Source organism: Taeniopygia guttata, chromosome 4A, assembly GCF_048771995.1.
Source record: "Taeniopygia guttata chromosome 4A, bTaeGut7.mat, whole genome shotgun sequence".
Lineage (NCBI taxonomy): Eukaryota > Metazoa > Chordata > Aves > Passeriformes > Estrildidae > Taeniopygia > Taeniopygia guttata.
Genome location: NC_133029.1, coordinates 12,246 through 36,481, shown reverse-complemented (window position 1 = coordinate 36,481; position 24,236 = coordinate 12,246). Strand labels below are relative to the sequence as shown.

Sequence of the window (24,236 nt, the reverse complement as noted above, 5' to 3'; positions counted from 1 at the left end):
CACAGAGCGGATGGAGGTGGGGTGCCAGGTTGGGACTTTCTAGAAGAGGTTTTTGTGTCTGTAGTAGAGATGGGGATGTCCAAGAAGCATCCCCTTAGGTCACCTAAAGGGAAAGTGTCTGTTTTGATCTCTGTGCTGAGGTGCACAGGGCAGAGCAGTTCCGGTGTGTGTCCTGTCACTTGTCTCTGGTGCACTCTGTGTTCTTTGGGTCTCTCGGTCCTTTCTTCTCATCAAAAGCTCTTTCTCCCTCTCCTGTCCCCTTGTTTGTCATGTCCTGTCCTGTGTCACGGGTATCTGCACATATTCATCCCGGAGCTGCTCTGCCCTGCTGCATAGCCTGTAATAGCACAAGTGCTGGGGACTTGAAATTTGTAATGCAGGGTGTAGTTGGGCTCTAGACTGGATTAAGAGATTGCCATAACATGTTTGGTACTGTTAAGTTTTCCTGCAGCTGTTTGACCCTAGTCCTAACTTCCTTTCAGATGCATACAGTTCAAATCTGTGGAAGAGGGCACCAGTCCTGGGTGAGTATCTTCCCATGAGCAGGTCATTGTTTGCATTTGCAGGGGAAGCCTTAATGGTGACTGTGTTACAGCAGTGTTCTTTGCCTTTATTTTTAGGAAGTCCAGGCAGATAGCAGCTGTCAAGGCCAAGTCTGCCAGGTGAGCAGTAGAGAGAAGCAGTTGTTCTTGCTCAGGTTTCAATTTTTGGTGCAACTGTAAGCACGCTTTTTTGTTTGTGTGCTTTAGGGAATCCACTGCGAGTATGCCAAGCCCCTGTCACCAGCTGGCCGATGGACCGGGTTTCCTGCACTTATGAGCCCTCTGGAAGTATTACAGGACCCTGTGATGAAGCCTACCGGTTTTGTATTTCAAGGTCCCCTCCTGGTAGCCCAGAGGAATGGCCGAGGAGTTGTGGTGAGTTGGGGAGGTTGGGAGGAGGAGCAAGGGTCCTCTGAAGTTTCAGCAATGCCGTGTCACCTTGTCTCCACTTAACCTAGGTGTACCCTGTGTTGAAGGTGTCGGCCTCCAAGCACGCCTGAGGTGCGTGGCCCGAGCATTCTTAGGAAACGGTGAGTAGCAGAATTGTCAGGTTTTGGCCGATGTACTGTTAAGGTTGTGCACTGATGTTTGGTTTTCTTTCTCTTGTCAGACCAAGAGAGAACAGCCTGGTGACAACTGGAATTTCCCAGACCGGCAGGAGGCCTCCTTCTGCACCTGATGAGGATTTGCATCCCCAGATATGTGCAAGATAAGTCAAGGGTTACAACCCACAAAGGGGATGGAAGAGAGGTGCCAGGTTGGGACTCCGCAGGAGGGGTTTTTGAGTCAATTTTGGAGATGGGGATGTCCAAGAAGCATCCCCTTAGGCCACCTAAAGCGCAAGTGTCTGTTTCGGTATCTGTGCTGAGGTGCACAGGGCAGAGCAGTTCCGGTGTGTGTCCTGTCACTTGTCTCTGGTGCACTCTGTGTTCTTTGGGTCGCTCAGTCCTTTCTTCTCATCTAAAGCTGTCTCTCCCTCTCCTGTCCCCTCCTTTGTCACGTCCTGTCCTGTGTCACGGGTGTCTGCATATATTCATCCCGGAGCTGCTCTGCCCTGCTGCATAGCCTGTAACAGCCCAAGTCCTGGGGGCTTGAAATTTGTAATGCAGGGTGTAGTTTGGCTCTAGACTGGATTAAGAGATTGCCGTAACATGTTTGGTACTGTTAAATTTTTCTGCAGCTGTTTGACACTAGTCCTAACTTCCTTTCAGATGCAGACAGTTCAAATCTGTGGCAGTGGGCTCCAGACCTGGGTGAGGACCTTCCAATGAGCAGGTCAGTCATTGTTTGCAATTGCAGGGGAAGCCTAAATGGTGACTCTATTACAATGGAGTTTTTTGCCTTTATTTTTAGGAGGTCCAGGCAGATAGCAGCTGTCACGGCCAAGTCTGCCAGGTGAGCAGTGGAGAGAAGCACTTGTTCTTGCTCAGGTTTCAGTTTTTGGTGCAACAGTAAGCATGCTTTTTTGTTTGTGTGCTTTAGGGAATCCACTGGGAGTATGCCAAGCCCTTGTCACCAGCTGGCTGATGGACCAGGTTTCCTGCACTTATGAGCCCTCTGGAAGTATTACAGGACCCTGTGATGAAGCCTACCAATTTTGTATTTCAAGGTCTTCTCCTGGTAGCCCAGACGACTGGCCGAGGAGTTGCAGTGAGTCGGTGAGGTAGGGAGGAGTGAGAGTCCACTCGAGTTTCAGCAATGCCATGTAACGTTGTTTCCACTTAACCTAGCTGTACCCTGCAATGACGGCGTCAGAATCCAAGCAGACCTGAAGCGTCCAGGCCAAGTACATGTCCATTTTGAGGAGAATGGTGAGTAGCAAAATTATCAGGTTTTGGCAGATGTGCTGTTAAGACTGTGTACTGATGTTTGGTTTTCTTTCTCTTGGCAGACCAAGAGGTGACAGCTGGAACTTACCAGACAGGCAGATGGCCTTTTTCTGCAGCCAACAGGGATTTGCATCCCCAGATGAATGCAAGATAAGTGGAGGGTTATGACCCACAGAGCGGATGGAGGTGGGGTGCCAGGTTGGGACTTTCTAGAAGAGGTTTTTGTCTGTTTTAGAGATGGGGATGTCCAAGAAGCGTCCCCTTAGGTCACCTAAAGGGAAAGTGTCTGTTTTGATCTCTGTGCTGAGGTGCACAGGGCAGAGCAGTTCCGGTGTGTGTCCTGTCACTTGTCTCTGGTGCACTCTGTGTTCTTTGGGTCTCTCGGTCCTTTCTTCTCATCAAAAGCTCTCTCTCCCTCTCCTGTCCCCTCCTTTGTCACGTCCTGTCCTGTGTCACGGGTGTCTGCACATATTCATCCCGGAGCTGCTCTGCCCTGCTGCATAGCCTGTAATAGCACAAGTGCTGGGGACTTGAAATTTGTAATGCAGGGTGTAGTTGGGCTCTAGACTGGATTAAGAGATTGCCATAACATGTTTGGTACTGTTAAGTTTTCCTGCAGCCTTTTGACACTAGTTCTAACTTCCTTTCAGATGCAGACAGTTCAAATCTGTGGCAGTGGGCTCCAGCCCTGGATGAGGAACTTCCCATGAGCAGGTCATTGTTTGCATTTGCAGGGAAAGCCTAAATGGTGACTCTATTACAGTGGAGTTTTTGCCTTTATTTTTAGGAGGTCCAGGCAGATCGCAGCTGTCAAGGCCAAGTCTGCCAGGTGAGCAGTGGAGAGAAGCAGTTGTTCTTGCTCAGGTTTCAGTTTTTGGTGCAACTGTAAGCATGCTTTTTTGTTTGTGTTCTTTAGGGAATCCACTGGGTGTATGCCAAGCCCCTGTCACCAGCTGGCCGATGGACCGGGTTTCCTGCACTTATGAGCCCTCTGGAAGTATTACAGGACCCTGTGATGAAGCCTACCGGTTTTGTATTTCAAGGTCCCCTCCTGGTAGCCCAGAGGAATGGCCAAGGAGTTGTGGTGAGTTGGGGAGGTTGGGAGGAGGAGCAAGGGTCCTCTGAAGTTTCAGCAATGCCGCGTCACCTTGTCTCCACTTAACCTAGGTGTACCCTGTGTTGAAGGTGTCGGCCTCCAAGCACGCCTGAGGTGTGTGGCCCGAGCATTCTTAGGAAACGGTGAGTAGCAGAATTGTCAGGTTTTGGCCGATGTACTGTTAAGGTTGTGCACTGATGTTTGGTTTTCTTTCTCTTGTCAGACCAAGAGGGAACAGCCTGGTGACAACTGGAATTTCCCAGACCGGCAGGAGGCCTCCTTCTGCACCTGATGAGGATTTGCATCCCCAGATATGTGCAAGATAAGTCGAGGGTTGTGACCCACAGAGGGGAAGGAAGAGAGGTGCCAGGTTGGGACTCCGCAGGAGGGGTTTTTGAGTCAATTTTGGAGATGGGGATGTCCAAGAAGCATCCCCTTAGGCCACCTAAAGCGCAAGTGTCTGTTTCGATATCTGTGCTGAGGTGCACAGGGCAGAGCAGTTCCGGTGTGTGTCCTGTCACTTGTCTCTGGTGCACTCTGTGTTCTTTGGGTCTCTCGGTCCTTTCTTCTCATCTAAAGCTGTCTCTCCCTCTCCTGTCTCCTCCTTTGTCACGTCCTGTCCTGTGTCACGGGTGTCTGCACATATTCATCCCGGAGCTGCTCTGCCCTGCTGCATAGCCTGTAATAGCACAAGTGCTGGGGACTTGAAATTTGTAATGCAGGGTGTAGTTGGGCTCTAGACTGGATTAAGAGATTGCCATGACATGTTTGGTACTGTTAAGTTTTCCTGCCGCCTTTTGACACTAGTTCTAACTTCCTTTCAGATGCAGACAGTTCAAATCTGTGGCAGTGGGCTCCAGCCCTGGATGAGGAACTTCCCATGAGCAGGTCATTGTTTGCATTTGCAGGGAAAGCCTTAATGGTGACTGTGTTACAGTGGTGTTCTTTGCCTTTATTTTTAGGAAGTCCAGGCAGATAGCAGCAGTCAAGGCCCATTGTGCCAGGTGAGCAGTGGAGAGAAGCACTTGTTCTTGCTCAGGTTTCAGTTTTTGGTGCAACTGTAAGCATGCTTTTTTGTTTGTGTTCTTTAGGGAATCCACTGCGAGTATGCCAAGCCCCTGTCACCAGCTGGCCGATGGACCGGGTTTCCTGCACTTATGAGCCCTCTGGAAGTATTACAGGACCCTGTGATGAAGCCTACCGGTTTTGTATTTCAAGGTCCCCTCCTGGTAGCCCAGAGGAATGGCCGAGGAGTTGTGGTGAGTTGGGGAGGTTGGGAGGAGGAGCAAGGGTCCTCTGAAGTTTCAGCAATGCCGTGTCACCTTGTCTCCACTTAACCTAGGTGTACCCTGTGTTGAAGGTGTCGGCCTCCAAGCACGCCTGAGGTGCGTGGCCTGAGCATTCTTAGGAAACGGTGAGTAGCAGAATTGTCAGGTTTTGGCCGATGTACTGTTAAGGTTGTGCACTGATGTTTGGTTTTCTTTCTCTTGTCAGACCAAGAGGGAACAGCCTGGTGACAACTGGAATTTCCCAGACCGGCAGGAGGCCTCCTTCTGCACCTGATGAGGATTTGCATCCCCAGATATGTGCAAGATAAGTCGAGGGTTGTGACCCACAGAGGGGAAGGAAGAGAGGTGCCAGGTTGGGACTCCGCAGGAGGGGTTTTTGAGTCAGTTTTGGAGATGGGGATGTCCAAGAAGCATCCCCTTAGGCCACCTAAAGCGCAAGTGTCTGTTTTGGTCTCTGTGCTGAGGTGCACAGGGCAGAGCAGTTCCGGTGTGTGTCCTGTCACTTGTCTCTGGTGCACTCTGTTTTCTTTGGGTGTCTTGGTCTTTGCAGACATTCCTCTCGTCAAATGTTCTCTCTCACTGTCCTGTCCTTTTGCTTTTCATGTCCTGTCCTGTGTCACGGGTGTCTGCGCATATTTGTCCCGCAGCTGCTCTGTCCTGCTGCATAGCCTTGTGTAATTGCACCAATCCCAGAGATTTGCAATTTTGCGTGGGGCATGTACTTGCATTCAAGATAGTATTCCTAAATTCACACTAGATGTTTTGACCTGTTAAGTTATCCTACTGCTGTTTGAATTTTCTCCCAACTTTCTTTCAGATGCAGATGCATTAACTCTGGCGGTGTGCCCTGCTCCGGTCAGGGGGCTTCCCTGAGAAGGTCAGTCATGGTTTGTGTTTGCAGAAGAAGCCTACATCGTGACTGTGTTACAGCGCTTGTCTTTGTGTTTAATTTTATGAAGTCCAGGTGGCTAGGAGCAGTCAAGGCCCAGTGTGCCAGGTGAGCAGTGGACAGAAGCTGTTGTTCTGGCTCCTGTCTCAATTTCTGGTGCAATTCTAAGCATCCACTCTGGGTTACTTTGTTTTATTGTAGGCAGTCCTCTTGCAAGATGTCTCTGGTCTGGATGTCTGAAGCCAGGTGGGTGCAAGCTTAAGGTCTGGGTGGGTGTACTTTTCGAGTCAGGGGGGTGGTGTTTTTGCAGTATCTCAGTGTGGGTTTGGTGTTTTTGCTTTGTTTTTTTTTGCAGGTGCTGTCATTGCTCTAGGTGTGTGAAGGAACAGAGGCGAGCGGGTGAGTTGGCATTTAGGCATGGTCACTCATAGGTGACCGTTATGCAGCAGCATGCCAAGCGTGTACCTTTTCGTTTTGCAGGTGTCCTCCAAGCAGCCTGTGGAGTCAAATCGAGTTTTCTGGTGAGCTGGGGCAGCGGTGTGTCTGAGTTCCGGGGATTCCTCCTTTGGTGGGCACTAATTGCATTTTCCGTTTTGTCTTAGGTGCCCCGAGGAGGTGCGTAGCTGAAGTTTGGAACTGGCAGCACTGAAGCAGATGTAGAGAACATCTCCCCGTCCGCATCCAACTGACATTGGATTCTGTCCTGTCGTCTTGCAAAAGCTAAGTGCTGGGACCAGTTGGTGGGAGATGGGGGAAAAACCTTTACTATCACAGGAGGCAATTTGATGTTAACTTAGAGGAGAGGCCCATAGTGGAACGGGCCCCTTGGGGGCAAAGGGAGAGGGTTTCTCCTCAGCCTCACCGGAGTCTTTGCCGGCCAGGGCCGTTCCGATCCGTCTCCGCATTCTCATGAGGTTCGCATCAGCGACCTTCTACGACTCTTGATGTCATCGTGGATATTTTCACTTGAGGAGCCTGCCTGCATGTCTGGAGGTATAGCCATGGTCACCCTGTAGTCATTGCTTCCTTCTCTGGACTTACTGAGCTGTTTAGGCTTCCTCTTAAGTGCTTTGGCACTAACATCTTGAGAGGAGTTACCTTTCACCATCATGTGGTATTGCCCTAGTTCTTTCTTTCCTTTGGCTTCATCAGCCCATGGCTCATCTTGGGTTAGGAATCTTGGGGTCCATAAGGTGGAACTGCCAGGCAGTTTCCACTTGTGTCCGTATCATGGTGTCTGTGTCCGGTGTCATGTTTTCCGTGTTCACTGATTTCTGTGTCGTAGGCCTTTGTTACATCTCCATGCTTTAGCAGCATCATTCTGTGCTGTATTGGCTGTATTTTACTCGCGTACCTTCCTGGATATCACTTATTCTGGCATCTTTACATTTTTACTTTTTGGGACAGGAAGATGTACATGAGATGTTCTCATCCATCTTTCTTCTCACCTTTGGTAGCGCCTTCTCTTCCCATGCCATTCTCTTGGACTTCTATATGGAGCATATTAGACACTCATCATGTGACTGCAGTAATTCTGTAGATTCCGCCTTCTCAAAGGGTATAGGGTCAAGAATTAATCTTCTGGAGAGTTATGTCAAGTCCTCACTTATATTGTATCTCTGTTGGCTTATATTATATGTGCTTATGTTGTGCCTACCTATGTTGGCTTATAATGTGTGCACTTATATTGTATGTACCTACCTTGGCTTATGTTGTACGAGCCTCTGTTGTGCCAATTACGATCGGAGCTGCCCTGTACTGGCACGTAGTGACGCTTAGGTAGAGCAGTTGCAAAAATTCGCAGTTCATCTGTCTTGTATGGGGTTTTGGGTACAACACTGACGGGCCCAGAGTGGGAATAGCTCCTAGCTGTCAGATAGTCATTGACTGCCTCCCATTGTCTTGTAGGTCTCCGGGTCCCTACAGAATTTCCTGGAATCTACCATTTGACGTTGAGGAGCGGCAGTCAGAAGATGTGTCGAAGCATATTCTTCAGCGTAGTGTTTCACATAAGGGTGGCATTCAGCGTGTCAGCAAAAGTGTGATTGTCTGTATCTGTTTGTGAGAAGTTTGTGTGTGCTCCTGTCTGCAGGTCTGAGCGTATGCTGACCGGTGTTAACCCTGTGTGTATGGCCTTTGCCTTTCAGGTTTTTCAACTCATTTTTGAATTTAGAATAAAAAATCCCCAGCTGGGTTCCCCCCCCCCCCCCACCCCCTGGCTGGGTTGTTTTTTTTTTTCCTCTGTCCTGGCCAGTCCACGAGGTGACGTTTGTCACTAAGGTTTGGCCACAGACCAGCCCAAGATCAGGGTTTTTGTCAAGGAGGATTTTTTGGAGGCTCCCGGGAGCCACGTTCCCGAGGAACAATGATTTCTGGGGTGTAACGGAGCAGTTGAGATGAGAGCGATGGTGAGTTTGTGTGTAACATGAAGGAGGTGCTCGTGGTGGATGAGTGTTGTTTTGTGTGTGTAATCTTTGTTTTGTGTTTCCTCTAACAATAAAACAAAATGTAATTAAAATAGAAAAAAGGATCATGTTGTGTTGATATGTGTTTGGTTTCTATTGCCCTGTGTTGTTCTGTATTTGCCATTGCTGCTGCATTTCCATGTATTGCTCTGTATCTATGCATGTCTATGGATTGTATCTGTATTTGTATTTGTATCCATTGTTTCCATGTGTTTTGCTGAAGTGTAAATAAAAAAATTCATTCAGTAAAGTTGAATCAACCCTAGTAATGATGCCCCTGCTCCCTCACCTTCCAGCTTTGGCTCCTGTCTTTCTTTGATGTGGTTCAGTAATTTTTTTTTCACTGTATTTCTTCCTTTGCTTCTCATCTTTCTTTTCTATTTCTGACTTAATTTCTGTCTGTCCCTAACTCTGTGTTTCTATTTCTCACTGTTTCTAACTCTGTCTCTCTGCTTCTCTATTTCCTGCTTTTTTTTTCTTTCTTCCTCTGTTTCCAACTATTTATTTTTCTCTCTATAGTTTATACTTTACTATTTCTTTTTCTCTCTAGCTTTAACTTTTTTTTTCTCTTTTTTACTCTCACTTTCTTTTTCACCCTAACCCTGCTCATTTTTCACTCTTTTTGTTTTCACTGTTTGCCTCTGTTTTCGTAGTTCTTTTTTTTTCAGTCTCTCTTTTTCTCTCCAACTTCAACTTTTTTTAACCCTTTGTTTCTCTCTATTTCTACCTTTATTTCTAACTCTGCTTTCCTTTCCAGCTTTAAAAAAAAAAGCAGTAAAAACTTTCAGGCTCCCTGGGAGTAAAAAAAAACCAAAAACAACCAAACCTTTAAATAATTATCTAAAGAAAATTATTTAATTGCTGGGAGCCTGAAATTTTCTACTGCTGCACCAGACATATTGTTTTTCTTCTTTTTCCTAATAGATATAGGGCCCCTAATTAGCGATCCAGCTGGCAGGTAGCAGTAGCAATACACAGCAACCAGTACTCCCATCAACCCCACCAGACGAATAATGATACAACCAAGAGTTCATCATGTTGAAACATAAATTTTAAGGGATTTAGAGATTTTAGAGGAGCTAAGATTTTAGTTAAAGACAAGCCTTACTAGAGTTAATTAAAATAAATGAGTAGGCCTTGATAAAGTTAAGAGTGAGTAGTTAACTAGTAATTGATTGCCTGTCAGCACAATGTTTAGTTAGCTGTGTTTATAATGAAGAATATAGAAACTGATAAATAGATTTTAGGAGCATAAGACAATTGTGGGCCTCCTCTGTTCTGAAATCAACTGAAGACAAGGCATCGGAGTTCTACTGAGAGTTCATTTGTCATATTTGCATTGAAACGGTAGAAAGGCCAGAATGAGGAAGACTTCATTTACTTCCACATTTTGGGACTCATCCCCATGAAAGAGACCACCGACCCATTTCAGGGAACAAACTTCATGCTTAATAGCTTTTGAAATGATTAGCATATGAAGCAAGGAATGGGATGTACCAAAATGAATAGGTATTTGTATTTTCGGTATTCAGTACTTGTATGGATAAAAGGGCTCTTTAATCACTTGGAAAGTGCGGTGTGTATTTGGGAACTATCCCACATGCTGCTGGGTGTCGAATAAACATACACTTTCTAACTTCAAACTGTTAAAGAGTTTTTGTCTGTCACAGTTGGATATCGGTACTAGATCAATATCCATATTTTTCTTTTAATAAATCAACATCACAAGGATAGAATTGCACAAACAGGCGCTCTGCCCCCACAGCCGCCGGCCGGCAGCGCGCCCAGCCCTCGGTCTCGCAGCGCCACCTGCCGTTGCAATTCGCGCACTGCACCCACGCCTCCCTCTGGCCCGCCCCTGCGTCGCGTCACCGCGTGACGTCACCACGTCGGTGCCCCGACCCCTCCCCTCGCACCGCCCCCAGCGCCTCAGAAAAGACCCCAAGCATTAGTCGCCCCGACAGCCGCCTGTCCGAAATTCCGACACCAATCCCGCACTCCAAAAATAATCCCGCGCGACGTCCTCCAGTGCGGGTGCACCGGAACAGCACCACGGCACGCAGGGCGTGCGGAGGGCACACAAAAAACCGCCAAAAACCGCCAAAATCGACCCCGTCCCGAAAATCGCCATCTTTGCCCCATCACGTGATTCTCTGGGCGCGGCCATCTTTGACTCAATCACGTGATGCAGCGGGCGCCGCCATAGTTGACCTTGTCACATGACTACACAGACGCCGCCATATTTGTTCCGTCACGTGATGTAGTAAGCGACGCCATATTTGCTCCAATCACGTGACACTGTGGGGGCCGCCATATTTACTTTCATCACGTGTTGTAGTAGGAGCCGCCATCTTTTTCCCGTCACGTGATGTAGTAGGCGACGCCATATTTGCTTACATCACGTGATTCAATGGGCGCCGCCATATTTGCCTCGTTCACGTGATGCCGTGGGCGCCGCCATCATTGCCCCTTTCACGTGATGCCGTGGGCGCCGCCATTTTCTAGGGTTACTGTTATTTTTAAGTTTAAATTTAGAGGTATTATTAATATTAGATTTATTTGAGGTTAGGGTTAGGTTAGGATTAGGGTTAGGGTTTGTGTTTCGGTTAGGATTTAGGGTTCAGTTTAGGGTAAGGCTTTGAGGCAGGGCCAGCTTGGGTCTGGGACGCATCCTTCACCATTCGGATTTTTTGCAGGCAGCTGCCACCTCAGAGTCACAGGCCCCTGAGCACAAACAGCGGCCCTTTTCCCAGGGTTCCTTATGTCAGTTTGCAGCAGGTGTTTGGCATTGCCTCAGGAACCAGAATTTTATTCTGCTGCAGTTCTGTCTGTCAGATATGTCGTGCCCCCTCCTACCCTCACCTTCTCCCCTCATCCCTGTTCTTCTCTGTCCCTGTCTCCCCCCCCACCCCTAGCTGTACCTCCAGCTCCCCCATCCTACTCTCTCTTCACCCTTCACCCCTCCCCATCCTGCCCCTGCCCCATCCCTCACTCCCCCCACCGCCCACCTGTGACTCCCAGCAGCACCACATGGGAGCCCAAACTTGTGGGGATAGTGCAGCCCTCACAGCAGGACAACACCAAAATAAAACAGGCAGGGATGACATCTGTGGGCTGCAGGGTGTCACAAAGGAACCTGGGGCTGAGGGCAGGGGGCTGGAGGGTGGCATAGAGGGTGGGGGCAGCTGAGAGGCAGAAGGTGTCTGTAGGAGTAAAAAGGGGGGCACAGAGATGCTGAGAGGCTGCGGTGGGGAGCTGGAGGGTGACACAAGGAGGCTGAGGGGCAGAAGGGATCTGTAGGAGTTAAGAGGGGGGCTCCAGGGTGGCACAGAGACACTGAGAGGCTGCAGTGGGGGCATGGAGGGTGACACAAGGAGGTTGAGAGGCAGGGGGTGCCTTGAGGACAAAGTGGGGGGTACCTGAGGGTGACAGGTGAACCAGCCCTCACACCACCCTTAACCTCACCCTCAAAACCACCCCTCCCTGGGTGGGGAGTGCACGGTGGAGGTTAGGGGGCCAAGGGACAGTGTCGGGGGCTTGGGGTGGCACACAGACATTGTGGGCTGAGGGGCAAAGAGAGTGGGACTTGACAAGTGGAGATCTGACACTGAGGGTTAGGGGTACAAAGGACAGGAGATAGGGTACTGGGAAGGCTTAGGGTACAGCAGCAGCCCTCACCCCAGCCCTAAGCTCACCCCAAACAGCACCCCTAGAACACCAGTTTTCCCCAACAGTAGCTACATGGAGTGACCCTACTGCTGGGACAGCCCCAGAACCCTTCCTGCAGCTGCAGGCAGTGACTTTAACTAAAAGGTAGAGATGATGTTTGCTGGCTAGAGAGAGACTGGTAGAGCCTGGGGACTGAGCACTTTTTTTAGTGGGTTTTTTTAGTATTTTTAGAGGATATTTGAGGGGTTTTCTCACAGGAGCTTTTTAGGAACTTTCTGGAAACGTTTAGGATACTTTTAGGGCTTTTTCAGGGCTTTTAAAAGATTTTTAAAAGTTATTTTAAGATCTTTCTTAGTACCAATTGGATTTTTACTTTTTTTTTTTTTTTTTTTTGGTGTTCTTGGGGCTTTTTTAGGACTATTTAAAATTGTTTAGGGCTTTTTTAGGACTATTGGGGGTATGTGGAGGACTCTTAGGACTCGGGTATTTTTAGGTTTTTTGAGGAAATTTAATGTTTTTTTAGGGTCTTATCAGTGTGTTTTAAGGATTTTGGGGCTGATTTTAGCGCTCTTTTAAGAGTATTTAGGGTTTTTTTAAAAGTTCTTTGAGAATTTTTAGGGGTGTTTTAGGGTTTTTTTTGAAGTAGGGTATTTTTATTGTATTTTAAGGGTATTCTGAGGCTATTTTTATGTTTTTGTGGGGGTTTTAAGACATTTTGAAGATGAGGGCTTGTCAGGGCATTTTTATGGTTTTTTAGGGTCTTTTCATGGCATAGAGGCTGAGGGGCAGCTTGAGGGGCACTGTGGGGGCTTGACGGTGACAGGCTGGGAGCTGAGAGAGGAACAGGGGGAGGGGACAGTGGGTAACACAGAGAGATGCTGAGGGGGACAGGGGCAGCTGGAGGGTGACACAGAGAAGCTGGGGGCTGAGGGGCAAAGGAGAGGGATTAAGGGTGGCACACAGGAGCTGAGGGGCAGCTGAGAGGGGGCTTGAGGGGCAAAGGGGGGCTTGAGGGTGACACACAGAGCCTGAGGGCTAGGAGGCAGAGGGAAAGGTTGAGGAGTAAAGGGAGAGGGTTTGAGGGCTGGACAGACTAGTGGAGATCAGGGCTACAGGCTACAGCTTAGGAGGCAAGTTAGGGTACAGGTGCATCACCCCTCACCCCAGCCCTAACCTCACCCTAAGCAGCCTTTTCCCTTTTCACCCCTAACAACAGCAGCGCAACACAGCAAGCCTAACAGCAAGACCACACCGGAACCCTACCTCTGGGACAGGGCAGCGACCCTTGCACCAGGACAACTCCAGAACCCTCAGAGGACAACAGGACCTGCTGCAAAAAGGTAGGGATGACATCTGTGGGCTAGAGAGCAACAGGAAGGGGCTTGGAGCCTGAGCAGGCTTCCTTGAGTTTGTTTTTTTTTTTTTTGCGGGACTATTAGGAATATTTAGGGGATTTTTGAAGGCTTTTAAAGACTTTTCTGGTGTCTTTTAGAGTATTGTTACACCTTCCTAATGCTATTTTAGAATTCCTTGGTGCATTTTTAGGGTCAGGATGTGGGTCAGACAGGATGCCCGCTGAAAATGCCGAGTACTACTGGAATGCAGTGGAATGCTTTGGGAAGGTGCCAGTGGAGGGCCAGTGGGTCAGGTGTCATGCTGCCGGTCTGAAGGTTGTGAATTCTGAGCAAAGCAAAGTGGTTGTGGTTAGGGTTATATGATGGCAGATTTCTCAAGGAGAAATCCAGACAGAAAAAAATCATGCCCCAAGCTTTGTACTGTCAGTTTGCAACAGGTATTTGGCATGAAAAAAATCCCCGAGTACTTGGGGGTGGGAGATTCGGACTGGGAGAACTCCTGCGCCATTTTGACATTGAGGAGGCAAAAGGAAACTTAGGACCTGACAACCCAGGGGGGTCACAGGGCCCTGGGAATGAATGAGGGATATCTACATTGTGAAAGCAAATTCTGCAGCACAGGTTCCTGGTGTCAGTTCACAGGGCTCCCTTGGGACTGTCAGGGCAGCACATATTTGAGGTGGTGGCAGCTCGGGTCCAGGACACATCCTTTGATGTTCGGATTTTTTGCATTCAGCCACCCGCTGAGGGCCGCAGAGCCCTGAGCACAAACTCTGGCCCTTTTCCCTGGGAAAGAAAACTCACCAGTCCAGGTTCCTGATGTCATTTTGCGAGCTGTGCTTGGGATTTCAAGGCAACCCCTGGTTAACGTGTTAGCATTCAGGAACACACATAATCACGGGATATGATTATATGCAGGTGCTTTTATTGAGAGCTCTGGGAATCAGGGGTACAGATCCAAATCTGACTCCAACATGGCTTTTGAGCTGAACATATTTTATATTCTATCATTATATAACTTACATATTAATTATTAAACTTATATTGTTCTATTGTATACATTGACACGAGTTTCTTGTGATCTTTCTTAGGTCCCTGACCACAGTTTCTCATGATTATTCTTATGACTAAATAGTAATTATATTTAATTACTAAACAATCATCACATCTCACAGTTATATCATTTATCATGTACTAGCTACACAGGTGCAGTTTTCTTTTCAGGGCCTACTAAGCTTAATTTGCCTTTTAACCCTAAATCCCCATGATTTAAAACCCTTTAACCATCAGACGTGGGAGCAGCTTGGGTCCAGGACAAATCCTTCTCCATTCAGATTTTCATGGGGCGGCCCTTCTTTCATGGCCCCTGGCTCGTGGACTCTATCACAGACCCATTTCTCTGTGAAACATAGCTCACCCTCCCCAGTTCCTGATGTCAGTTTGGAGGAGGTGCTTCTTCCTGCCAGGGCAGGCAGAATTCTTGCTGGCAGCAGTTTTGCTCCAGGATGAATCCTGTGCCATTTGGAATGAGAAGATGTAGAAAGTTACTTGGAGCCACAGGCCTCGTGACCCGACCTCTGCCATTTTTCCCTGTAAAACCAACCTCACCCTCCCCATGTGTCGATGTCTGTTCACTGGAGGCATGCTGCTCTCCAAGGGCAGTGAGAGTTCCTGGTGTTGGCAGATGCGGTCTCTGAGAAATCGTTCACCGTTTGCAATTTCGGAAGAACAATTCCTGGTTGGCCAGGGGCACACATAGAGGAAAGACTGTTAATTATCTTGGAAATGAAAGTCTGGCACCCCATTGTTTAAGGGGCTGAAAAAGGGCTGCGTAGGGGAGGAAACACCCCGCAGGACCTTTCTTCACCTCATCCCCCACTGTAGCAGGGGTGTAGCAGCTCCCCACATGACCAGCTGCGTTCAGTGCAGCTACCTGGGCACACCTGCACAGGGAGCTGCTAATCCAGAGGGGCTAACAGGGGTATCCCAAGCATCCCTCCAGGAACTACGGTCGGAACATCCAGCAGGGACCGGGGAGCAGTGTGACCCACCTGAGCACGGAGCGTCCCTTTGAAAAAATGCCGAGGGAAGAGACCTCTTGCCAAGGGGCAGCACCGAGCAGGTCGGGCAGCACGTGGGGTTCCACGGGAGAGCTTTCAACTTTCCCCTTTTATTGCGTCAGTCCCTCCCTAGAACTCCCAGACATTCCACAGCACTCCCAGAAAAGACAGGATTATGAAGACAGAAGGGGTTTAACTTATGGGAAAAAGCTTCCTTTTCCATTATTTCTTGTGTTCAAATCATGAGGGAATGCACTTCCCCTGCAATTTTAATGGTCTCGGTTGAAAGAAGCCCTGTCTTTTCTATGCTGTTAGGGGTGTTAATTGACAGGGAATCCCCATTTGCCATTATTTTCTAGTTTAAATAGAAGGGGAAATCCTTGACAAGGTTTTTTTATGGGTTTGAATTAAGGGTAACCCTTTTTGTTGTCCTAAGGCTTAAATTGAGGGGGAAGCCCAGCTATTCGTCTTTCTTAAAGGCTTGGATTGAGTGGAAGATCCCTCTGTCTTCATTATTGCAGAGATTTAAAATGAGGAAAACTTCTGTTTTCCCAATATTCTAGGGGATTAAATTAAAAGGCAGAAGCCATTTATTTGCCATTGTATCCATTTCAGTGGAGGTAAATTCCCCATTTCCTCATTTTAAAGGATTCACTTGAAGGAGCCTCCTCTAAAATGCTTTTTCAGCATTTTAAGGGTTTAAAACTACGTTTCAGGGCACTTCTTTCTGTGCCCTAGGACTAAATATCTCAGGGAAAGGCAAGCCTAGCATGTACTTAACCTTTATGCTGCCCAGGAGCCTATTTCTCTTCTTATATTTATTTATAATGTAGTTAGCCGTAATTAGTAGCCCCAAGGGGTCTTAGACCGTTTGTATAATTAGTATTCTTCTCCACCCTTAGACTCATGCTGAGAACTACTTAGCAGTCACTGAGGACTAATTATATAAGTTAACAGCAAATTATCCAACTTATCTAGAAACGCTGCCTAAAAACAAAGTTTTATTTCTTACCGGTTTTCTTGCCCTTTTGCTCCAAGTATTTGTAGCAAAAAAAGAAAGCGCTGTCATTTCCTTGAAGAGTTTTCTTCTATATCAAGCCCTTTATTCTCTTTGAATTCAAATCAGAGGAGCCAAACAGCAGTAGCTGCTCTGAGGGCTTTTATGCCCGGTGGGGTTTGCCCCCTCCCTTTTCCTGGGTGTCATGGGAATGAGAGGCGGGCCCAATCAGGGGTATATTAACCCCAGCCTTTTCAAGGGGCTTCATTCCCTCCCTGGGATCAGTGGGGGTAAGAGCTCTCCTCTCATTTTGGTGAAGAGGCTCTTTCAGCTTATCCCAGCTTGTTCTTTTGGGCTTTAAATGCAACAGAGGCTTTGAAGATACTGTGAAGAAAACAACATTGAACACAGGGAGTATTTAAGTTTGTGATTTGGGGTTATGCATTCTGGGGTGGTAAGGTGCTTTTGTATTTTCTGATTTTTTTTTTTTTTTTTTTTTTTTAAGGGGGAGTAGCTTCCTGTAATTCCAGATCATGTTGAGTACAACATTTTTTCAGCAAATTCATCATGTCACAAAAGGGATCTGCCCTGTGTCAAAGATGATGTCTGAGATAGAGGCTTCAGGTGAGTTGAGGATTGTGACTAGGAGAGGGAGAGTGAGCAGGGTACCTGGTTAGGGGCTACTGTGGTAGGGGTTTGTAGGCGGTAGGGTGAGAAACGGTGTCTATTTGCAAGGCCTTTCACAAGCATAGCAGAGGCATCCGTGTGTCATATAGCACACAAACTTATCCACTGAACTCACAGAAATGTCATGTAACTTTGCCTTTCTAATAACAGCTATACCTTAGACTCAGGATGAAGTTGGAGACTTGAGGACCCAGGCACACTCAGGAGAGGATAAGTAGCTGACTTATTGGGATTTGGTCCATGTAACCCTAAACTCAACCATTGATTTTCAGGTTCATTATTTTAGCTGACTGAGAGACTAACAGGCGATCACCTCCGAGGCAGACTCATTTTAGGTCCAACATGGATTCATAGCACCAGGCATCCAAAAGATAAGTTGGGGCCACGGCCTGGAGATGGGAATAGTGGCCTCCTTCTGCACCCAATGGGGATTTGCATCCCCAGATATGTGCAAAATAAGTCTAGGGCTAAAACTGCAGAGGAGATGGAAGCGGGGTGCTGGGTTGGGACTCCCCAGAAGGGGTTTTGGAGTCAGTTTTGGAGATGGGGATGTCCAAGAAGCGTCTCCTTAGGCCACCTAAAGGGAAGGTATTTCTTTTGATCTCAGTGCTGAGGTGCTCAGGGCAGAGCAGTTCCGGTATGCGTCCTGTCACTTGTCTCTGGTGCACTCTGTGTTCTTTGGGTCTCTCGGTCCTTGCTCACATTCTTCTCATCGAAAGCTCTCTCTCCCTCTCCTGTCCCGTCGTTTGTCACGTCCTGTCCTGTGTCACGGGTGTCTGCACATATTTGTCCCGGAGCTGCTCTGCCCTGCTGCATAGCCTGTAACAGCACAAGTCCTGTGGACTTGAAATTTGTAATGCAGGGTGTAGTTGTGCTCTGCATTGTATTCGTTGATTGCCATAATATGTTTGGTGGTGTTAAGTTGTCCTGCCGCCGTTTGACACTAGTCCTATCTTCCTTTCAGATGCAGACAGTTCAAATCAGTGGCAGAGGGCATCAGTCCTGGGTGAGGGTGTTGTCAGGAGCAGGTCAGTCATTGTTAGCATTAGGAAGCCTAAGCGGTGACTTTGTTACAGCGGTGTTCTTTGCATTTATTTTTAGAAAGTCCATGCAGATAGCAGCAGTCAAGGCCCAGTGTGCTAGGTGAGCAGTGGACAGAAGCAGTTTTTCTTGCTCAGGTTTCAGTTTTTGGTGCGACTCTAAGCATCCATTCTTGTTTGTGTGCTTTAGGGAATCCCCTCGGAGTATGCGTAGCCGCTTTCACCAACTGGCCGATGGACCGGGTTTCCTGCACTTGTGAGCCCACTGGAAGTATTTCAGGGCTCTGTGATGAAGCCTTGAAATTTTGTATTTCAAGATGGCATCCGGGGAGCCTTTGGCAATGGCCGAGGAGTTGCGGTGAGATGCCGAGGTAGGGAGGGGGAGCCAAGGTCCACTTAATTTTCAGCGTTGCTGAGTCACTTTGTCTCTTCTTAACCCAGGCAGACCCTGTGATGACGGTGGCAGCCTCCAAGCATGGCCTAAGTGTGCGGCCCGAGCAACCAGGCCTCCTTAGGAGAATGGTGAGTAGTAGAATTGCTGGGTTTTGTCCATTGTGCAGCTAAGATCATGCAGTGATATTTGGTGTTCTTGCTTGTAGCTGAGCAAAGGACCACAGCCCGCTGACCATAGGACATGCCCAGCAGGCAAAGCGGCCTCCATTCGCACGCGACATGGATTCTCATCCCCAGATGCCTGTGAGCTAAGTCGAGGACTAAGGCCCACAGAGGGCATGAAAGCGAGGCGCTGGGAGGGTCTTTTGAATCAGCTTTGGGGGGCGGCCATGTGCAAGAAGTGTCCCATTAGGATGCCTAAAGGGAAAGTGCTTCTTTTGATCACAGTGCTGAGGTGCGCAGGGCAGAGCAGTTCCGGTATGTGTCCTGTCACTTGTCTCTGTTGCACCCTGTGTTCTTTGGGTCTCTCAGTCCTTTCTTCTCATCAAAAGCTCTCTCTCCCTGTCCTGTCCTGTGTCACGGGTGTCTGCACATATGAGTCCCGGAGCTGCTCTGCCCTGCTGCATAGCCTGTAATAGCACAAGTCCTGGGGACTTGAAATTGGTAATGCAGGGTGTAGTTGGGCTCTAGAGTGTATTAAGAGATTGACATAACATGTTCGGTGGTGTTAAGTTGTCCTGCCGCCATTTGACACTAGTTCTAATTTCCCTTCAGATGCAGACAGTTCAAATCTGTGGCAGAGCACCGTAGTCCTGGTTGAGGGTGTTGCCTTGAGCAGGTCAGTCATTGTTTGTATTTGCAGGGGAAGCTTAAATGGTGACTGTGTTACAGCGGTGTTCTTTGCCTTTATTTTTAGGAGGTCCAGGCAGATAGTAGCAGTCAAGGCCAAGTGTCCAAGGTGAGCAGAATCAGTTATTTTTGCTCAGGTTTCAGTTTTTGGTGCGAATCTAAGCATCGTTTCTCATTTTTTGTGCTTTAGGCAATGCAGTCGGAATACGCCAATCCCCCGTCACCAACCGGCTGATGGACTCTGTTTCCTGTGCTTGTGAGTCCTCTGGAAGTATTTTAGGACTCTGAGACGAAGCCTTGAAATTTTGTATTGCAAGATGGCATCCGGGTAGTCTTTGGCAAGGGCCGAGGAGTTGCAGTGAGTCACCAAGGTAGGGAGGGGGAGCCAAGGTCCTCTTAGGTTTCAGAAATGCCAAGTCACTTTGTCTCTTCTTAACCCAGGCAGGACCTGCGATGATGGTGGCAGCCTCTGTACTGGCCAAAGTGTGCGGCCCGAGCAACCGGGCACTCTGAGGAGAATGGTGAGTAGCAGAATTGCTGGGTTTTGTCCATTGTGCATCTAAGATCATGCAGTGATGTTTGGTGTTCTTGATTGTAGGTGAGCAAGGGACCACAGCCCGGTGACCATAGGAAATGCCTAGCAGGCGTGGCAGCCTCCATTCGCACAGGATATGGATTCTCATCCCCGGATGTTTGAGAGATAAGTCGAGGCCTAAGGCCCACAGAGGGGTCGAAGGCGAGGAACATGGAGGGCCTTTTGAATGAGCTCTGGGGGCGGAGATGTGCAAGAAGTGTTCCTTTAAACCACCTAAAGGGAAAGTGTCTGTTTAGATCACAGTGCTGAGGTGCACAGGGCAGAGCAGTTCCGGTATGTGTCCTGTCACTTGTTTCTGATGCACTCTGGGTTGTTTGGGTTACTTGGTCTTTGCAGACCTTCTTCTTGTGCAAACATCTCTCTCCCTGTCCTGTCCCCTCCTTTGTCACGTCCTGTCCTGCATCACGGGTGCCTGCATGTATTTCTCCCAGAGCTGCTCTGCCCTGCTGCATAGCCTGTAATAGCCCAATTCCTGGGGACTTGAAATTTGTAATGCAGGGTGTAGTTGGGCTCTAGATTGTGTTAGGAGCTTGACATAACATGTTTGGTGCTGTTAAGTTGTCCTGCAGCCCTTTGACACTAGGCCTAACTTCTTTTCAGATGCAGACAGTTCAAATCAGTGGCAGAGGGCCCCATTCTGGGGGTGGTTGTTGCCATGAGCAGGGTATTGTTTGTATTTGGGTTAGGGTTTTTGTATTTGTTTGTATTTGCAGGCAGAGCTGAAATGGGGACTGTGTTACAGCAGTGTTCTTTGCCTTTAATTTTAGGAGGTCCAGGCAGATAGCAGCAGTCAAGGCCAAGTGTCCAAGGTGAGCAGTGGACAGAAGCAGTTGTTTTTACTCGGCTTTCAGTTTTTGGTGCAACTGTAAGCATCCATCCTCATTTTTGTGCTTTAGGGAATCGGCTCGGAGTACGAATACCTCTGTCACCAACTGGCTGATGGACCAGGTTTCATGCACTTGTGATCTCGCTGGAAGTATTACAGGACCCTGTGACGGAGCCTTCCAATTTTGCATTTCAAGGTCTCATCTGGGAAGTCCCGAGGAATGGCCGAGGAATTGCAGTGAGTTGGGGAGGTAGGGAGGGGGAGTGAGTCCACTCGAGTTTCAGCAATGCCATGTCGCCTTGTCTCCATTTAACCTAGGTGTACCCTGAAATGATGGCATCAGAATCCAAGCAGACCTGAAGCGTGCAGGTCAAGAACCCGGGCATTCTGAGGAGAATGGTTAGTAGCAGAACTATCATGTTTTGTCCGATGTGCTGTTAAGACTGTGTACTGATGTTTGGTTTTCTTTCTCTGGGCAGACCAAGAGGTGACAGCTGGAATTTACCAGACAGGCAGACGGCGTCCTTCTGCAGCCAACAGGGATTTACATCTCCGGAATGCATGCAAGATAAGTCGAGGGTTACGACCCACAGAGGGGATGGAAGTGGGGTGGTGGGTTGGGACTTTCTAGAAGGGGTTTTTGTGTCTGTTTTAGAGATGGGGATGTCCAAGAAGCGTCTCCTATAGTCCACCTAAAGGGAAAGTGTTTCTTTTGATCTCAGTGCTGAGGTGCACAGGGCAGAGCAGTTCCGGTGTGTGTCCTGTCACTTGTCTATGGTGCACTCTTGGTTGTTTGGGTCTCTTGGTCTTTGCAGACCTTCTTCTTGTGCAAACCTCTCTCTCCCTCTCCTGTCCCGTCGTTTGTCACGTCCTGTCTTGGATCACGGGTGTCTGCACATATTTCTCCCAGAGCTGCTCTGCCCTGCTTCACAGCCTGCTGTAATTGCACCAGTCCCAGAGATTTGCAGTTTTGCGTGGGGCATGTAGTTGCATTCAAGATAGTATTCCTTAATTCACACTAGATGTTTTGACCTGTTAAGTTATTAACAGGTTAATAACAAACAGCTTTTTGAATTTTCTCCCAACTTCCTTTCAGATGCAGATGGATTAACTCTGTGGCAGTGTGCCCTGGTGCGGTTGGGGGTTTCCCTGAGAAGGTCAGTCATTGTTTGTGTTTGTAGGGGAAGCCTACATGATGACTGTGTTACAGCGCTTGTCTTTGTGTTTAATTTTAGGAAGTCCGGGCAGCTAGGAGCAGTCAAGGCCCAGTGTGCCAGGTGAGCAGTGGACAGAAGCTGTTGTTCTGGCTCTTGTCTCAATTTCTGGTGCAATTCTAAGCATCCCCTCTTGGTTACTTTGTTTTATTGTAGGCACTCCTCTCGCAAGATGCCTCTCGTCCGGATATCCGAGGCCAGGTGGGTGCAAGCGTAAGGTCTGGGTGGGTGTACTTTTTGGTTCAGGGGGATGGTGTTTTCACAGTATCTCAGTGTGGGTTTTTTTGCTTTGTTTTTTTGCAGGTGCTGTCACTGCCCTAGGTGTGTGAAGGAACAGAGGCGAGCGGGTGAGTTGGCATTTAGGCACGGTCACTCATAGGTGACTGTTATGCAGCAGCATGTTAAGCATGTACCTTTTTCATTTTGCAGGTATCCTCCAGGCAGCCTGTGGAGTCAAGATTTCAGGTGAGCTGGGGCAGCGGTGTGTAAGAGTTCCGGGGATTCCTCTTTTGGTGGGCACTAGTTCCATTTTCTGTTTTATCTTAGGTACCGTGAAGAGGCACGTAGCTGAAGTTTGGAAACGGCAGCACCGAAGCGGACGTAGAGACCGTGTCGCCGCCCGCATCCGACTGACATTGGATTCCATCGGTCGTCTTGCAAAAGCTAAGTGCTGGGGCCAGTAGGTGGGAGAAGGGGAAAAACTTTTACTATCACAGGAGACAATTTGGTGTTAGCTTAGAGAAGAGGCCCGTAGCGGGATGGGTCCCTCGGAAGCAAGGGGAGAGGGTTTTTCCTCAGCCTCACCGGGGTCTTTGCCAGGCAGGGCAGTTCCGATCGGTTTCCGCGTTCTCGCGAGGCTCGCGTCGGCAGCCTTCTTCGACTCTCGACGTCATCGTGGATCTTTTCACTCGAGGAGCCCGCCTTCACGTCCGGAGCTGGCGCCACGGTCACCCCGTAGTCATCGCTTCCTTCTCTAGGCCTACTGATCTTCTTAGGCTTCCTCTTAAGTGCTTTGGCACTAACATCTTGAGAGGAGTTACATTTCATCATCATGTGCTAGTGCCGTAGTTCTTTCTTTCCTTTGGCATCATCAGCCCATGGCTCATCTTGGGCTAGGAATCTCGGGTCCGTAAGGTGAAACTGCCAGGCAGTTTGCGCTTCTGTCTGTCATGTTGTCTGCATCATAGGTCTTTGCCGCATTGCCGTGCTTTAGCGGCCTCATTCTGTGCTGTATCGGCCATAGTTTTCTCACATACCTTCCCGGATATCACTTATTCCGGCATCTTTACATATTTACTTTCTGGGACGAGAAGATGTACACAAGATGTTCTCATCCATTGTCCTTCTCACATTTGGTAGCCATTCTCTGGGACTTCTATATGGAATGTATTTGATCCTCATCATGTGACCACAGTGGTTCTGTAGCTTCTGCCTTTTCAAAGGATATAGGACTCAAAAATTAATCTTCTGGAGATTTATGTCAAGTCCTCAGTTATATCGTATCTCTGTTGGCTTATATTGTATGTGCTTATGTTGCGCCTGCCTATGTTGGCTTATATTGTATGTGCTTATGTTGCGCCTCCCTCTGTCAGCTTATATTGTATGTGCTTATGTTGCGCCTGCCTATATCATCTTATATTGTATGTGCTTATGTTGCGCCTGCCTATGTTGGCTTATATTGTATGTGCTTATGTTGCGCCTCCCTCTGTTGGCTTATATTGTATGTGCTTATGTTGCGCCTGCCTATGTTGGCTTATATTGTATGTGCTTATGTTGCGCCTGCCTATGTCATCTTGTATTGTATGTGCTTATGTTGCGCCTGCCTATGTCATCTTGTATTGTATGTGCTTATGTTGCACCTGCCTATGTTGGCTTATATTGGATGTGCTTATGTTGCGCCTCCCTCTGTCAGCTTATATTGTATGTGCTTATGTTGCGCCTGCCTATATCGGCTTATATTGTATGTGCTTATGTTGCGCCTCCCTCTGTTGGCTTATATTGTATGTGCTTATGTTGCGCCTCCCTCTGTTGGCTTATATTGTATGTGCTCATGTTGCGCCTGCCTATGTCGGCTTATATTGTATGTGCTCATGTTGCGCCTGCCTATGTTGGCTTATATTGTATGTGCTTATGTTGCGCCTGCCTATGTCGGCTTATATTGTATGTACCCATATTGTATGTACCTACATTGGCTTATGTTGTGTGTGCCTCTGTTGGCCAATTACGATTGGAGCTGCCCTGCTCAGGCACACAGTCAGGCTTAGGTAGAGCAGTTGTAAAACTTTGCAGTTCATCTGTCTTCTGTGGGGTTTTGGGTACAACACTGATGGGCCCAGAGTGGGTATAGCTCCTGGCTGTCAGATAGTCAGTCATTGACCGCCTCCATTGTCTTGCAGGTTCCTGGGTCCCTACAGAATTTCCTGGAATCTACCATTTGAAGT

At 48.2% G+C, this 24,236-nt stretch overlaps 3 long non-coding RNA genes across 7 annotated transcripts; 2 read left to right on the top strand and 1 right to left on the bottom strand.

Moving 5' to 3' along the window:
* On the top strand, positions 1–8,175 carry LOC140684138 (uncharacterized). Of its 5 annotated transcripts, none has more exons than XR_012055890.1 (18): positions 1–662; positions 750–917; positions 1,001–1,072; positions 1,153–1,817; positions 1,896–1,937; positions 2,025–2,192; positions 2,273–2,353; positions 2,434–3,200; positions 3,288–3,610; positions 3,691–4,471; positions 4,559–4,726; positions 4,810–4,881; positions 4,962–5,753; positions 5,847–5,891; positions 6,001–6,044; positions 6,126–6,166; positions 6,248–6,638; positions 7,554–8,175. It is a non-coding gene; the product is annotated as an uncharacterized lncRNA (long non-coding RNA). The 5 variants fall into 5 exon arrangements; XR_012055891.1 differs by having other exon boundaries at positions 2–662; positions 2,025–2,353; positions 3,691–4,355; positions 4,430–4,471; XR_012055888.1 differs by having other exon boundaries at positions 2,025–2,353.
* A 5,863-nt stretch (positions 8,176–14,038) lies between these two features.
* LOC140684129 (uncharacterized) lies at positions 14,039–16,448 on the bottom strand. The gene is made up of 2 exons (XR_012055876.1): positions 16,207–16,448; positions 14,039–14,869 (listed from the first exon to the last, which is right to left on the bottom strand). It is a non-coding gene; the product is annotated as an uncharacterized lncRNA (long non-coding RNA).
* A 5,639-nt stretch (positions 16,449–22,087) lies between these two features.
* LOC140684128 (uncharacterized) lies at positions 22,088–23,769 on the top strand. The gene is made up of 3 exons (XR_012055875.1): positions 22,088–22,142; positions 22,225–22,260; positions 22,342–23,769. It is a non-coding gene; the product is annotated as an uncharacterized lncRNA (long non-coding RNA).
* Positions 23,770–24,236: the final 467 nt, after the last annotated feature.